At 38.7% G+C, this 17,506-nt stretch overlaps 1 long non-coding RNA gene and 1 other non-coding gene across 3 annotated transcripts in view; one reads left to right on the top strand and one right to left on the bottom strand.

The window, feature by feature from the left end:
* LOC129643549 (uncharacterized) overlaps window positions 1-15,166 on the top strand; it is a 35,417-nt gene extending 20,251 nt beyond the window's left edge. For both annotated transcript variants that reach the window (XR_008710362.1, XR_008710363.1), the window contains 3 exons: window positions 399-575; window positions 11,353-11,444; window positions 14,267-15,166. This is a non-coding gene — a long non-coding RNA (uncharacterized LOC129643549). The remainder of the gene's footprint in view (window positions 1-398; window positions 576-11,352; window positions 11,445-14,266) is intronic.
* Window positions 9,894-9,966, bottom strand: TRNAS-GGA (transfer RNA serine (anticodon GGA)). The gene has a single exon. It is a non-coding gene; the product is annotated as a tRNA-Ser (tRNA).
* Window positions 15,167-17,506: the final 2,340 nt, after the last annotated feature.

Here is a 17,506-nt window from a genome sequence, read left to right as displayed (position 1 = left end):
TGCTTCTTCTACATAGAATTCAATTCATGTGTTTGTATTCAATTTCTAGATTTTACTATATGCTTGATAAATTAATAATGTTTTCTGAATATACAAACATTAATGTGGTTTAAAAGTCAAAAATAAATTGAAATGTAAACTTGGAAAATATCAATCCCTCTATTATCACTTTGTTTTCACCCATCTCCAATAGACAACCAATTACCTTAGTTTCTGTGTTAACCATCTTGTGCTTCCCTTCGAAAATGTTTATTTATATGTATGTGTGTTCAGATTTCCTTTTGCTACAAAAATGGTAGCAGACCATTTTTACCTTGTTCTTTTTCTTTTCAATATGAAAATTTGAAATTAGACACATCTTTCTAAATTCCTTCCTTCTGTTCTATTCAACTTCTCAGGTAATGAAATTGTATCTTGGCTCCAGCTAAAATGAGTGGTTCCTGAAAAAAGAAGCTAAGAACATGAAAGAGATGAGGATTGTGTTAATTTTCTAACTGGCATAGGAATTTATGTGCAAGTATTTCACTTAATATATTTCTAAGTGTGCTTCAGATGGCCCCTCAATTCATAATCAGGTAAGTGCGCTCACTAAAAATTCTTATTCCCAAGCTCCACTCCAAATCTACCAAATCAAATTCTCTGTAGGGTAGAGGTCAAGAATCTGCATTTTCAAACTAGTGGGTGATTCCATGGGCCTTCAGAGAAGCTTAGGCTATTATGAAAAGAAGAAGAAAAAGACTCTGTCTTTTCACTTGAGTGTTTAAGGCCTAAGGCTGCTTTTCCTATAAGAGCATGATTTTTTTTTTTTTTTTTAAAGAAGTTGGTTTCTTTTGGAGTAAGGTCTGAGCCCACCTCCATTACTGGATTAAGCTAGCTAGATAAACTCTGTATTCCTCTTGGATCTTTGAGATGAATCAGAGTTGGACGGAGCATACTAGAACCACACGGAACTTTCCCCTAATTTCTAAACCTCAGAGTAGAATTTCCAGGGAACAGTGGCCTTCCAAATGTTCCAAGTTTCAATCCATACTACATTTCTGCCAATGGATAACAGAGGAAAAAGGTGGACGGCAACTTTAAGTATCTCAAAACTCTACTATTTCCATTGCTTCTTCTACACTCCTTAGCTCTTCCATATTCTCCAGTATGGATTTGAAGATGCCCAAGTGCACACTGTCTTATCTAAAGTTAACAGTTTTATTTTAAAATGAGATATTCTTGGGGGAAGGTAGGGGAAATTAATCATCAACTCCATTTTGCAGCTATGAAAATTGAGATGCAGAGAAGCAGTGTGGTGAGAGGCTAGTTGAGAGAGCCCTTCACAACACTGTGAAGTAGTTAAACCTTGTCTTTAATCATTTACTTTGAACAGCCAGTGTTTATCAAGTACCTACTATGAGCCAAGGACTTTCCTCCATGCTTTTCCTTCTTCAGCTCATTTAATTTTTATACCACCTTTACAAAGCAGATACTATCACCATCTGTCTCTTACAGGTGAATACACTGCAACTTACAGATGGTATTACTTGTCCAATTTGCATAGTGAAGCAAGAGCTAAATCTATGTTGCTGTAACCAGAACCCAAGCCCTTAACTATTACATAACTGAAAAGGGCTTCCAGAAACATGGTTCTTTATGATACTAACCCAGGTACTCAGTGTCAGAGTCTGTTGATGGCTGTCCTAAGGATTTCCACTTAATAGTTGACAAGCTCTTCCCCATGAATTCTTAAAAGGGCAGGGATTCAAGAAACTTTTTTGTGACCTTAGCCAAGCCTCTGTGCTTTCCTAGGATTGTGTCCTCATGCTGTGAAAATGAGAGGGAAGAAAAAACATTTTTGAAAGTATATATACATATACGCACACACTCACAGACACATATATATGTGAAAGATATAATCTTTCACTACTGATATAATCCAAATGTCTAATTTACATTTTCACACTAAGGTTTTAGTAGTTTTGTTTGCTACTTCTTTATTGCTTTAATATTTGAAGGTGCCCCTCTTTATTCCCAAAAGAGGCTAATGTATTAACTCCAAGAAGTCTCTAATAGCGCAAATTTTCAGACAGAAAATCCAAAGAGTATTGAAATGCTGCTGTATCCTGATTACATTTCTTTTCCTGTTCTGAGGACAACTGTGTTCAGAAAAACACTCTCAGAGATAGGCTGGATAAATTGGGAACAAGGCCCAGCTCTCTGAAACAGGATTGGCAGAAATGAGGTGAGAACACAGGGCCCACAAGCCAGCTGGCATACATGGCAGGGGTCCCTCCCAGGCATCGGAGATTCAGGGCAACCATAGAAACCATATGTGTGAGAAACACTGGCAGAGGAGGGATAGTATATCAGAATTGTCTCCACATGGGGTAAATCCCAGGAGATTTGATGTGCTAGTGGTCTCCAGGCCCCGATCTTCTGGTGTTGGGAGGCAAAAACTCCTCTGTACCCCACCAGTTAATGAGACAAGAATTGCTTCTCTCATTCTCACCCTGCGTGGTGTTTTCTGTCTCAGGGACCCCTTTGCTGATGGTTGCTGGATAGAAATAACCTGTCATCAATTTTAAGGTTTATGAAGACAAGACAGACCTTACTTTGCTATGCCTTACAGCTCATGGCTCTTCTAGACAGTGGGTTCTAACTGTACATTGTATTAATTGAAGAATAGAGAATGAAGCCAAGTTTCCAAGGTGGAGAAATCCAACTTGCCTTCTAGGTAAAATGAGATAACATGTAGCCCGTTCTTCTATTGCTTGTAATTCATTAAATCATTCAACAAATATTTATTGAAAAGTGCTTACTTATGTATCAGGCACTCTATTAGAAGCTGAGGCAGTAAACAAGTCAGGTAGTAAGTCCTACCCTCTTGGAGTTGAGTACATATTGGTGGAGGCATGGAGTGAAAATGCAAACAAATAGGAATTTCAGATAATGAGAATTGCTATAAATAACATTTTGATTTGTGATTTGTAACAAAAAATACATATTTGATTATTCAGATGACCACAAGATATTAATACTTCTCACATATATTTGTTCTTCCTCCACAGTTCAGATTTTATAAGTGTTGCAAAAGTGATAAAGGTCTCTTTTGACATGTTGATGAGACCACTTGTTAAAAGCACCTACAGACGGGGGCTGGTGCCAGTGGAGCCACCCTTGTGATTAGCGGGTGGGAACTTCCAGTCCTACCTCCTGACCTCCAGGTTGGGAGAGAGGCTGGAGACCGAGTTCATTCATCAGTGGCCAAGAATTTAATCAATCATGCCTATGATAATGAAGCCTCCCTAACAGCCACAAAGGATGAGTTTGGAGGGCTGCAGGGGTTGATAAACATGGGGAGGTGTGGGGAGAACGGCATGCTCCAAGGAGGCATGGAAGCTCCATCCCCTTCCCCATTCCTTGCCCTATACATCTCTTCCATCTGGCTGTTCCTGAGTTATAACCTGTTATAATACACAAGAAGAGATAAGAAAGCCTTCCTCAGCGATCAATGCAAAGAAATAGAGGAAAACAACAGAATGGGAAAGTCTAGAGATCTCTTCAAGAAAATCAGAGATACCAAAGGAACATTTCATGCAAAGATGGGCTCAATAAAGGACAGAAATGGTAGGGACCTAACAGAAGCAGAAGATATTAAGAAGAGATGGCAAGAATACATAGAAGAACTGTACAAAAAAGATCTTCACGACCCAGATAATCACGATGGTGTGATCACTGACCTAGAGCCAGACATCCTGGAATGTGAAGTCAAGTGGGCCTTAGAAAGCATCACTATGAACAAAGCTAGTGGAGGTGATAGAATTCCAGTTGATCTATTCCAAATCCTGAAAGATGATGCTGTGAAAGTGCTGCACTCAATATGCCAGCAAATTTGGAAAACTCAGCAGTGGCCACAGGACTGGAAAAGGTCAGTTTTCATTCCAATCCCAAAGAAAGGCAATGCCACAGAATGCTCAAACTACCACACAATTGCACTCATCTCACAAGCTCAAAATTCTCCAAGCCAGGCTTCAGCAATATGTGAACCATGAACTTCCTGATGTTCAAGCTGGTTTTAGAAAAGGCAGAGGAACCAGAGATCAAATTGCCAACATCCGCTGGATCATTGAAAAAGCAAGAGAGTTCCAGAAAAACATCTATTTCTGCTTTATTGACTATGCCAAAGCCTTTGACTGTGTGGCTCACAACAAACTGTGGAAAATTCTGAAAGAGATGGAAATACCAGACCACCTGATCTGCCTCTTGAGAAATTTGTATGCAGGTCAGGAAGCAAGAGTTAGAATTGGACATGGAACAACAGACTGGTTCCAAATAGGAAAAGGAGTATGTCAAGGCTGTATATTGTCATCCTGCTTATTCAACTTATATGCAGAGTATATCATGAGAAATGCTGGACTGGAAGAAACACAAGCTGGAATCAAGATTGCCGAGAGAAATATCAATGACCTCAGATATGCAGATGACACCACCCTTATGGCAGAAAGTGAAGAGGAACTAAACAGCCTCTTGATGAAAGTGAAAGTGGAGAGTGAAAAAGTTGGCTTAAAGCTCAACATTCAGAAAATGAAGATCATGGCATCCGGTCCCATTACTTCATGGGAAATAGATGGGGAAACAGTGGAAACAGTGTCAGACTTTATTTTTCTGGGCTCCAAAATCACTGCAGATGGTGACTGCAGCCATGAAATTAAAGGATGCTTACTCCTTGGAAGGAAAGTTATGACCAACCTAGATAGCATATTCAAAAGCAGAGATATTACTTTGCCAACAAAGTTTCATCTAGTCAAGGCTATGGATTTTCCTGTGGTCATGTATGGATGTGAGAGTTGGACTGTGAAGAAGGCTGAGCGCCAAAGAATTGATGCTTTTGAACTGTGGTGTTGAAGAAGACTCTTGAGAGTCCCTTGGACTGCAAGGAGATCCAACCAGTCCGTTCTAAAGGAGATCAGCCCTGGGATTTCTTTGGAAGGAATGATGCTAAAGCTGAAACTGCAGTACTTTGGCCACCTCATGCGAAGAGTTGACTCATTGGAAAAGACTCTGATGCTGGGAGGGATTGGGGGCAAGAGGAGAAGGGGACGACAGAGGATGAGATGGTTGGATGGCATCACTGACTCGATGGACATGAGTCTCAGTGAACTCTGGGAGTTGGTGATGGACAGGGAGGCCTGGCGTGCTGCGATTCATGGAGTCGCAAAGAGTCAGACACGACTGAGCAACTGATCTGATCTGATAATACACCTGTGATCTAGTAAGTAAAATGTCTCTCTGATTCCTGTGAGCCACTCTGGCAAATTAGTGAAAACCCAGAAAGAGGCCATGGGAACTTCCACTATGAAGCCAGTTGGTCAGATGCAGAGGTTACAACCTGGGGTTGCAAATGGCAACTGTAAATGGGGGGGGACCCAAACCCCATATTGGAATGAAGTATACAAAGAAAATTAAAGCAGGATAATTGAATAGAAAATGATTGAGACAGGGCACGGGAAATACCTTAGGCAGGAGAATCTGTGAGCCTGTGAGGATATAAGAAACTCTAAGCATGTTGGTCATAGCCTTTAACTAAAGAGGGTTTCAGTGAATCTTGGAAACTATTTCTAAATTCATCAAGATTTTTTGATACTAGTATAAAGGCAATACAATGCACTTACTAAAACATTTTTAGAGCATAGTAGGATATGGACATGTATTTGGGCAAACTTTGGGAGATGGTGAGGGACAGGGAGACCTTGTATGCTACAGTTCATGGGGTCACAAAGAGTTGCACATGAACAGCAACAATAACAACAGGATATAAAAAACCCAATATCCTCCTCTCAATCCTACTACTCAGGGAGATATTAATATTATCAATATATATAATATTTTACATTATAATAATATTATCTTGTGTATTCTAAAAAACTCCTATCTTCGTATATGTAAATTCATGTATATAAGTAACATTTATATACAAGTAGTAACATATTAGCTTACTCTTTTGAACCACTCAGACCCCTTTCAAGAAAGAACTTCTTGCCTAGTTTCAAGGGATGCAATGAACTGAGGCCTCTGGCCTCCTTCTTTTAAGGGTGACCTCAATTTTTGAGCCAACAGTGTGGTTCCATCAGTGACTGAGCTAAACTGTGGTACAAGGTCCACCCATTTCTACTCAACTGACATGTCTCTAAGGCACATTTAAGTTACATCTAAGTTACATTTAAGTTACTTTTTGCTTTGCTCTGTTTTGCTATTAACAACTATGCAGCAATTATCATCCCTAAACATATATGCTTGGACTGCAAGGAGATCCAACCAGTCCATTCTAAAGGAGATCAGCCCTGGGATTTCTTTGGAAGGAATGATGCTAAAGCTGAAACTCCAGTACTTTGGCCACCTCATGCGAAGAGTTGACTCATTGGAAAAGACTCTGATGCTGGGAGGGATTGGGGGCAGGAGAAGGGGACGGCAGAGGATGAGATGGCTGGATGGCATCACCGACTCGATGAACATGAGTTTGAGTGAACTCCGAGAGTTGGTGATGGACAGGGAGGCCTGGCATGCTGCGATTCATGGGGTCACAGAGAGTCGGACACGACTGAATGACTAAACTAAACTGAAACATATATACATGGGTGCCTATTTTTCTCCACCTTCTATCTAATATTGTTCAATATCTAATTTTTAATTTGTGCCATTCTACTAATGCTTTATTTTACAACTTCATCATTCCGAGTATATTCAGAATTGCTCTATATCTTACTCATCATTTGCATTTATCTCTGAGCTTCCCCTTTATGTTCTTTGCCTTTTTAATACTAGGTTGTTGGTATTTTTCTTATTGATTTGCTGGAGTGTTTTGTAAAAGAAATTAACTCTTTTCCATAAATATTGCAAATACTTGTTCTTGTTTGTGGTTTGATTTTTAAATTTTTAATGGCATTTCCCTTATTCAATAGTTTTAATTTGCATGAAGTCAAATTTATCTTTTTTCCAATATAGCTTCTGGGTTTTGTGTCATGGTTATAAAGCTCTTCTCAGCTCTAGTAATATTTTCAAAATAAGTCCTTATCTAATTATAATATTTTTATATTTTTTCCTTTAAAATTTGGGTTTAATCTGCAATTTTGATATAATGAAGTAGAATTTCAGCTTTTTTTCTTTTGCCAAATTATCCTCATGGTCTCTAAATATTCCATCTCTTCTGTGCTAATTCTAGGTTTTTCTTTTATAATAAAGTCAAGCTATGTATCTATTTGGTTCTATTTCTAAACATTGTATTCTATTTTACTGATCTACTTTGGTAGCCTTCCTGGATACCAAACTTCTTTATTATTGTAGATTTATCATCTTTTAATAGCTCATAGGAACTAAACCTTCTAATTTTTAACTCCTTTTAAGTTATCTTCTTTCTTTAGAATCTCCCAAGCTATTCACTCATGTTTATTAGTAATGTTTATTTTTTACATTATTTTCCACAGATATCTTTTGCTTTTGGGTGAATAGCTAAAATGTGAATCTAAAACACATTCAATTTTAATCTTTGATTTGTTTTTCTAGGTGAAGTTCAGCATTATTTTAAGTTCTCCCCCCAAATTTTGTTACTTCAAATGGGATAGAATTGGATTTTTAGAGTAAACAAGCTTTTCATATTATACTATAATCTTGCAAGATGTTACCATTGGAGGAAAGAAACTGTGAAAGATACATAGACTCTTTCTGCATTTTTATCTTACAACTGCATGTGATTCTATAATTACTTCAAAATTAAAGATTTTCTTTTTTTAAATACCTAGTGCAATGTCTGATACATAGTAGATTCCTTGTATTCTTTAACATAAATTCTTACAGGTATTCTTCAGTTTGCATTCATAAATATATTTCTCAGGCAAAGGTTAAATTAGTGTTACATTCCCACATCTCTAGCAGACTGGTTTGAAAAACAGCAATTAAGCAGTAAGAGAATGTGCACTAAATTATAATAATTGTCTTCTGGATCATAGGATCTTCATTAGGGTTCTTTTAATTTTTGTAGCAATTCCTATATTTAATCTTGTTTCTTGCTTTGAAATTTCTCCATAAATCACTAGCACCTCTTTCCCTTTTCAAATTAGAAGAAATGGACTCTATACATGGGTTACATGTCACTTTGCATTTTTAATTTTGAAACCAGAAAATCTTCACTTAGCACTTTTCTAGGAAATGCAGATTACTAACAGGGTCAGTCCTAAGAAAACATTGCTGCTGCTGCTGCTGCTGCTAAGTCCCTTCAGTCGTGTCCAACTCTGTGTAACCCCATAGACAGCAGCCCACCAGGCTCCCCTGTCCCTGGGATTCTCCAGGCAAGAACACTGGAGTGGGTTGCCATTTCCTTCTCCAATGCATGAAAGTGAAAAGTGAAAGTGAAGTCGCTCAGTCGTGTCCGAACCTTAGCATGGACTGCAGCCTACCAGGCTCCCCTGCCCATGGGATTTTCCAGGCAAGAGTACTGGAGTGGGGTGCCATTGCCTTCTCCGAGGAAAACATTAGGAGGTCAATAAATCCTGCCTTGAACAGTAAGCTCATTTCTCCTCTGATATCATCCCTCAGAGAATTCCTAGGGGAGGGGTTATAGTTTCCCTTGGCTTCCTAAAGTCTCTCTAATGTTAGCTCACTTAAACTAGCTCTGGGTCTATGCTCAACATGTATTCCCCCACATACAGTGTTGTCAAAACTTAATTCTCTTCTATCTATGGAAATCTTGTTTCAGAAATTCTGTTTTTTTGTTCAGAATATTTTGTGTAAGACATAAAGGGCCCTTGAGAGGAGGTAGTATAAATGTGAAATCAGCTGCTGGTAGCAGCAATCTGCTAGGCTAAGGGCCTTTCTATTAACATGTGTGAATCAATTTATACATGTTCTAGCTAAAGGAGTTGTTCTATTCTTCTAAAGGGTGAGAAAGGATGAGCAATAAATTCAGCAGAAATGCACACTGGGAAATTCCTGTAGTGTTGGTCAAACCGAGGATTTAGTTCTGACAAGATCAGTAGTTTTATCTTATTTATCTCTAGTACAGAATTGGCCTTTGCTATGAAGAAAAATTATGATCAACCTAGACAGTATAATAAAAAGCAGAGACATCATTACTTTGCCAACAAAGGTCTGTCTAGTGAAAGCTATGGTTTTTCCAGTAGTCATGGCTGGATGTGAGAGTAGGACTAAAAAGAAAGCTGAGTGCTTCTTTGATGCTTCTGAACTGTGGTGTTGGAGAAGACTCTTGAGAGTCCCTTGGACTGCAAGGAGATCCAACCAGTCCATCCTAAAGGAGATCAGTCCTGAATATTCATTGGAAGGACTGATGCTGAAGCTGAAACTCCAATATTTTGGCCACCTGATGCAAACAACTAACTTATTTGAAAAGACCCTGATGCTGGGAAAGATTGAAGGCAGGAGGAAAAGGGGACAACAGAGGATGAGATGGTTGGATGGCATCATTGACTCAATGGACATGGGTGTGGGTAGACTCCAGGAGTTGGTGATGGACAGGGAGGCCTGGTGTGCTGCAGTCCATGGGGTCACAAAGAGTCAGACATGACACAACTGAGCAACTGAGCTGAACTGAACTGATGAGAGAAAAATAAAAACAGAAAAACTAAGATCAGTGATTGAAAATAAGACCAATGGCTAATAGAGATAACTCTCTAATGATGACACAGAGTTTATCATCTTAGACAGAGAAGGTAAAACTACCAACCCTTACAAGAAAAAGCCCCCAAGGACTTTTGATACAAGATAAGCAAAAGTGAGTGAAGTTGCTCAGTTGTGTCCGACTGTTTGCGACCCCACGGACTGTAGTCTACCAGACTCCTCCCTCCATGGGATTCTCCAGGCAAGAGTACTGGAGTGGGTTGCCATTTCCTTCTCCAGGGGATATTCCTGACCCAGGAATCGAACCTGGGTCTCCTGCATTCCAGGCAGACGCTTTAACCTCTGAGCCACCAGGGAGTGGTAGATAAGCAAAACTAAATCTCAAATTTCAACAGAGAACCGGATTCAGATTCAGGGGAATAATCTGACTAAAGCCTATCACTGGCTCAGTGGTAGATTTAATTATATTTAATGATCATTAGGAAAGTGTAAGAAAAGTATTATTTTGAAGAAAAAAACTTCAAACTTGTAAGTTTTCTTAAAACTCTTCTCTGTCATACTGGCCCACAATAATTTCAAGTGCTTATTAGAGCACATTGCTCTTGATATAAAAACACTAAATATTTTTTCTAATCTCAGTTTAACAAGTCCAAAACTTAGGCCCTGGGATGACATCATAATAGACAATGGTCATTGGAGTTAAAAAAAAAAAAAAAAAAGGGCCCGGGGGGTGGGGGGGTTGGTTAAATCATAGAGCTATTAACTAGCTATGTAATCTTGGAAAATTTACTTAGACTCTAACAGTCTGTCTCTTAATTTGTAAAATGAAAAAAATATAACTAATCAGTAAGATTTTATGGAAGAATTAGAGCAAATATATGCAAAATGGTTAGTACATGCACAATTCTCTCCCTGACCCACTAGGGCTGGGGTTAGGGAGGGAAATGAGTTACTAGAACAAAGAAGTTTGGAGAATGGCCCTACAACACTGAGACCCAGGATCCTGAAGAAGCGCTGCCTGGCTGATGCTGATGACTCTGATGCTCAGAGAAGAGTTCCCAGGAAGCAGGACTCAGCTGGTGCAGATATTTGTGAGGAAGAAGGCTGAGTATGGGCAAATGGAGAAAAAAACTGCAAACAGAAACAAACTGCTATAAGCCATTGCTGCTGGGCCAAGACATGGCTCGGGTGAGAACAGGAAGCCAATAGGAAGAAGAGCGACCATTTTCTTTCCCTCCTCCTGCCTTCTAGAATCCCTCTAGTATTCTCTGTTGACAGAACCTTGTGATAACCAGCTGGCAAAGCAGCAATGCAGTCTGTGGAGTCCCAGACACAGCAAGACCAGAGTATAGAAGATTAAGTTTGAATCTGAAAATCAGTACCTTGATAACCAGCACGTTATTTTGTTTTTAATCATTTGTTATTTACCCATAGATTCTGCTCATAGTTGTCTTGGGTCAACTTCAATAATGATATCTATTCATGTATCCATTGAAATAGTGACAAGGGAGAGTTTTCAAAAAAGATTAAATGTCAAAAAAATTTGACTCCTGGACTTACTCTGCCAGTATATGGTATTTTCTTTAAGGAAAAATAAATAATATATTTTTGTTGCCTTTTGTGAGGCATCATAAGGGCCATCTAATATTATTCATTTGTTTTGTATAGTATCTTAGTAATTTTTTTTACAGTAGGAATTCTTGACTAACTATATGCAACCTGTTTTTGTTTTCTATGAAATAGGAATCCTGGACCAAATGACCTTGATTCTGTGTCCAATATGAGTTTGTCCATCTCTGCCAATATTTCCTCCACCAAGCAAGGCCTATCTTTCAGTAAGTATATAACTAAATGTTTGGCATTGTCCTAAGCCCTGGAGTGGATTTCCTGTATTCAGGATACTATAATCTATAAAGGAAACATAAAGACAAGTAGAAGATTATATCATATTCTTTTAGGTGTTCTGAAAGAAGCACACACAATGTGTTAGGCAAGCATGGAGGAGGGGTGTTTAATCCAAACTAAATGTGAATCTTGAATCTTGAAAGAAGAATGAGAATTAGGTAGCTGAGAAGAGAGAAAATAGGAATAAAAGGAAGAAAATGGGAGGTCATTCCAGGTAGAAGGAATAGCATGTGCAAATGTGAAGACATGGGAGGAAGCTGCTTTCAGTACCCACCAACATGAGCATAAAGCCAAAGAGATCACAATTTGTATTGTACACTTTTAGCTAGAATTTAAAAATTACTAGATAGCAACATTTTAAAAGCATTATTATTTCACATAACAGGAAATCCAAAAGAAGGTATTTCTAGAATTGACTAATTAAGCAGTTTAACAATATCAGAGTTCCTCTTTTATGTTGTTGGTTTTTTTTGTTTGTTTGTTTTGGCAAATTCAATCTTCTGTGATTCTCTGACTTTTCTTTTCATAACTCCAAGTATCATGTTCTCAATGCAATGCCCAAAAGTGAAATCAAAGGGCAAATCTTTCTCCATATAGAGCTCTTCCTTTTTAATCAGGGAGGATCATCTTTCCCCAAAACCTCCATACTATTCTGAATTTCCCCAAAACACACAGCCTAGAATAAGAGATGCACAGAGGTAGTGTTTGTGGGGAGAAGGGCTAGGATGACTGAAACAAGAGAAGAGGGAAAGTCAGTGTATAGATACATTATTAAGCTGGCTACTGTCATAGGCAATTGTGTCTTCAGAGGCCTCTGAAGAACAATGTAGGCCATCCTTCAGTATTGTCCATTCAGGACACAGAAGAAGGGAACACTTATCTCTCAGCTCCTGTCCCCCACTAGACAAGGGTTGACCCAGGAAGTTAACCCTGTTGTACTTCTGTTCTATGAATGCATGAATATGTCTGTACCTCACAGAGATGGTCCAAGGCAGAAAATGAGAAATTGATAAAGTGCTGTGAGCTATACTGAGATAAATGCCTGCTTGTTGCAGCAGTGGCCAGAGCACAGAGGTGAGCTGAAAGTGAGCCAGGTCCCATAATGATGTCTAACACACATCCCAGTGGACTTTTCTTCCATCTTCACTGTGAAGGATTATACTCTGACCCATCTAAGAACTGCAAAGGTGTTAAGGAGAAGCAACAAAAAGAGAGCTGCACGCTTATCTTCCAAAGCATCCAATTAATAGGTAATGCCTAAAACAAACAACCAAAAGAAATAAGTAGCAGCAATTTAGACGCATTAGCAATACAGAGGTATATTTCAAAAGAAAGTTTTAGTGTCGGAAGAATTTTCCTTGGCAGAGCAGGAAATAGGGATACAGAGTGCTGTTAGATTTTTTTAATGTCATATATTCTTTGATTCCTTAAATAAAGTTCATTTTAAACTTTGATTAAGAATAATGAAATGCACCAGCCCCAAGCATCCAGTATCGTGCATCGAACCTGGACTGGCAACTCGTTTCATACATGATATTATACATGTTTCAATGCCATTCTCCCAAATCTTCCCACCCTCTCCCTCTCCCACAGAGTCCATAAGACTGATCTATACATCAGTGTCTCTTTTGCTGTCTCGTACACAGGGTTATTGTTACCATCTTTCTAAATTCCATATATATGCATTAGTATACTGTATTGGTGTTTTTCTTTCTGGCTTACTTCACTCTGTATAATAGACTCCAGTTTCATCCACCTCATTAGAACTGATTCAAATGTATTCTTTTTAATGGCTGAGTAATACTCCATTGTGTATATGTACCACTACTTTCTTATCCATTCATCTGCTGATGGACATCTAGGTTGCTTCCATGTCCTGGCTATTATAAACAGTGCTGCGATGAACATTGGGGTACACGTGTCTCTTTCCCTTCTGGTTTCCTCAGTGTGTATGCCCAGCAGTGGGATTGCTGGATCATAAGGCAGTTCTATTTCCAGTTTTTTAAGGCATCTCCACACTGTTCTCCATAGTGGCTGTACTAGTTTGCATTCCCACCAACAGTGTAAGAGGGTTCCCTTTTCTCCACACCCTCTCCAGCGTTTATTGCTTGTAGACTTTTGGATCGCAGCCATTCTGACTGGCGTGAAATGGTACCTCATAGTGGTTTTGATTTGCATTTCCAGAGGGAGGGTATGGGGAGGGAGGAGGGAGGAGGGTTCAGGATGGGGAACACATGTATACCTGTGGCGGATTCATTTCGATATTTGGCAAAACTAATACAATATTGTAAAATTTAAAAATTAAATTAAATTAAAAAAAAGAATAATGAAATGTTAAAGTTGTATGTGAAAATTAACAAATGCTGCATAACTTCCATGATTCATATACCTTATGTTTTCAGATGCCATAGGTGTCCTTGAGATGTCTAAGCTTAGGTTAGAAAGAGCAGAGTCAGGGAATACTACTAAAGCATAGTACCTAGCTCGTAGTAGTACAGAGTCAAGAGATGTTTAAGAAAGAAATGGAAAGTGGGAAGAAAAGAACGGAGGGCTGAGGAGAGAAACCTCTGATTAGTACCAGCCACCATCACAAGCGCCTCCCTCTGTGCATCGGAAAGGTGTCCAAACACAGCAAAGCCAGCCTGGAGCTTTCAGCTTAGAAGCTTCACTATGAAATAGTTCTAACACATTTACAATAAAGACAAAAACAGATGCCTAGGACTTCGTTTTATCTTTCTGTTCTTGATTCCAGGTGGATAAAATTAAGTAATGGCATAATGCTAGAGTCTTAAATATCAAGGCTGTGCCGGTTATGCACATAAAGAATTCCTCTGATGAACACTTGTGCCAGGCAACACAACAGCAAACCATCATCCTTCCCAGAACTTTGTTGTTGAGTCTTCAGATGCTGCTATATTCGGTAACTCCGTTGAAAACAGTAAATGAAAAGTGGAAAGATGACAATTCTCTTCAGTCAAAGGAAAACAATGAATTTCTGAATTTAATATCCTGGAACATCCTTTAATACGATGACATGATAGCTTCCACCTCTATGTCCCCAGTGCTTACTTACCACGGTGCCTTGTATGTAGGAGGTGCTTTATAAATTATTGTTGAAGTGGATTAATTTTATGGAATAGTGGAATTTATGTGGCATGTTTCCCAGTTATTCTAGCTCCTATTTACCCCTGCTATTATTTATTCTTTACACTTGTGTGTAGACTGGCATGTTTTCTATATTTCCTGTCACAAACCTCAGTAATAAAGGAAAAAAGAAAGAGGTAGGATGAAAGCAGAAGGGGAAAAAAGACGGAGGAGAGAGAGACAAAGGAGAGAGGGAAGGAAAGGGAACTGAAGCTTTGGACAGGGTTCCTGAGCAAGAATTGGTGGAGAAGAGAATGAACCAAGGGTGATTAAAATTTCTCTCTCAATATTCTTCCACCCGTGGATTGAGCCATGCTAGTTCATTCCACTTATCAACATCTTCAAATTTCCCTGTCTCCTTTATGTTCATTAAAAGAAAAAAAAAAATCCCCATTGTAAGCCTCTATTAAAAAAAAATCTGAATACACTTGTATCCTTTAAATGTCAATATCATCACCTCCCAATTCCTTTGATTATTTTTGTAGTCTTAACATAAAACGGATATTAAATAGGCTTGCCTCAGTGACATGGAAAATATAGTTTTGTTTCCCGAGCCTGACTTACTAGGTTAGAATGCTATATTCAGCACAAGCTAAATACCACTCAGCAATGGAATGCTGTGAACAAAAGCTGCTGCTGCTGCTAAGTCGCTTCAGTCATGTCCGACTCTGTGCAACCCCATAGACGGCAGCCCACCAGGCTCCCCCATCCCTGGGATTCTCCAAGCAAGAACACTGGAGTGGGTTGCCATTTCCTTCTACAATGCATGAAAGTGAAAAGTGAAAGGGAAGTCGCTCAGTTGTGTCTGACTCTTCGTGATCCCATGGACTGCAGCCCACCAGGCTCCCCCGTCCCTGGGATTCTCCAGGAAAGAACACTGGAGTGGGTTGCCATTTACTTCTCCAATGCATGAAAGTGAAAAGTAAAAGTGAAGTCGCTCAGTCGTGTCCGACCCTCAGTGACCCCATGGACTGCAGCCTTCCAGGCTCTTCCGTCCATGGGATTTTCCAGGCAAGAGTACTGGATTGGGGTGCCATTGCCTTCTCCGGTGAACAAAAGCTACTAGGCTTTCAAAGACTGAAGCACAGTATATTAGACTGGATTTGAATTTCCTTTCTACTCTTAATATTTGTCTATCTTTAATGAGAAAACTGTTGAAATTTTGGTGACACAAATGAAGTGTGATGTGGGGCCCTTGGTGGAATTCAAGACGACAGAAACAAAAATGATTCCAGATTAGTGAAACGAGTACCAGTATGAAACCCCAAAGGAGCTGAGATTACATGTTCTACAGAAAAAAATGTAGGAAGGGTTGGTTAATCTTTAATATATCACTGGATATTGTAGGACTGATAGTGGGTGATTATTTTCTGTTCCTATTAAGGGAAGAACAAGTGCTTTATTATTAACCAAAATGATTAAATTTAAAAGAATCTCTTAACTCAAAGGTTAGTGAAACCCTAGACCATATTACTATACCAAATCCTCTGGGAGACCTTCTGTTGAATTCTGCTGTTCAAGGAAACAAACTTACGTTGGGGTCACAGTCTAATTTTGTATTCTACAGCCTTTGAGGTAGAATGTCAGCATGTGGCTTTTTTATTTAGCCGTGTTATATAGAGTTTGCCTTCCTCTAGGATGAAGAATTCATACAGTTAAATTAACCATAACATCCAGCTTACCACAGTATAATTCAGAAAAGTGAATTTTATAAATCCAATCACTTTCATTCTCAGGCTGGTCAGCCAGTTCTTAGCCTGAGTTCTTAAGGATACTGCATCTTGTTATACTCTAGATGTAATTCTAGTTTTTAGCAACAACTGAGCGCCAAGTTACATGTCCCCGAGTTTCATTCCCAAAACAAGTCTCCCTCGAATCAGTTTTCTTACTTAAAATGCCCACCACAATTATTATCTTCCTACTTATCTGTACAGATTGTTATTATTTTCATTCACTGTTTTTCTGTTATGTTCTGTTGCTGGTCAGGCTCATTATAAAATTCACATTTAGAAACCCAAATTTTCATCAGTATGTTTCAGCTAACTCAATGGATGGGAGAGCAATTCACAACTAATGGGGAAGCAGGAAAATCCATCAAAATGATTGGCATTCTCAAGTCCCCATCTTTTTCCCAGCTTTATCTTAGGTCCTCATGTTATTCTATTCCACTTAGGCTCCATGATTTTAACTATTTCTTATTCACTGATAACTATATATGTTCAGCTTATCTCTTGAGTTCCTGATTTAAACATCCAAATGAATGTTTCAATTTGTACTATATCTCAAATCCAACTTGTCCAAATTTGAATGTCATAGGCTTCTCAACCCAGTTCTCTAAATCATAAACTTGGTTGTCATTTTGAATTCATTTGTCTTTTACCAACCTACAAAAAAATCACCAATTTCCATCAATTAAACTTCCTTAATAGTTTTCAAATACATACTCTTCTCCCCATCTTCAGCATTATTATTTTAAATCTTTATTATAGTCTTTTGCCAGGACTCCCTGGTCCAGATTTATCTATATCTGCATTTATTCTTATCTCGAAACATTTCATTTATTCAACAACAACAACAACAAAAAACTCTTCAGAGGCCTACTACATGCCTAGCTCTGCATTCAATATTTAAAAGGAAATATACTATTTTCAGGGATAGTTTGAGATCAGTGGGAGAAATGAACAAAAGTAGATGAAGGCAGTGAAGCCATTTAAGATCAGTTATCTGTTTTAATTAAAAAGAAAGTCACAACTTTCAAGTGAAATAAATGGAAAAGGAGAGGGACTTAAAAAGTAATATATGCCTTATTTTCACTGAAGTCTGAAGCAATCAGAAAACACAAGCTACG

The sequence above is a fragment of the Bubalus kerabau genome, chromosome 2, assembly GCF_029407905.1.
Source record: "Bubalus kerabau isolate K-KA32 ecotype Philippines breed swamp buffalo chromosome 2, PCC_UOA_SB_1v2, whole genome shotgun sequence".
Lineage (NCBI taxonomy): Eukaryota > Metazoa > Chordata > Mammalia > Artiodactyla > Bovidae > Bubalus > Bubalus kerabau.
Note: the sequence above shows the minus strand (reverse complement) of the source record. Positions and strands in the feature narration are given on the sequence as shown.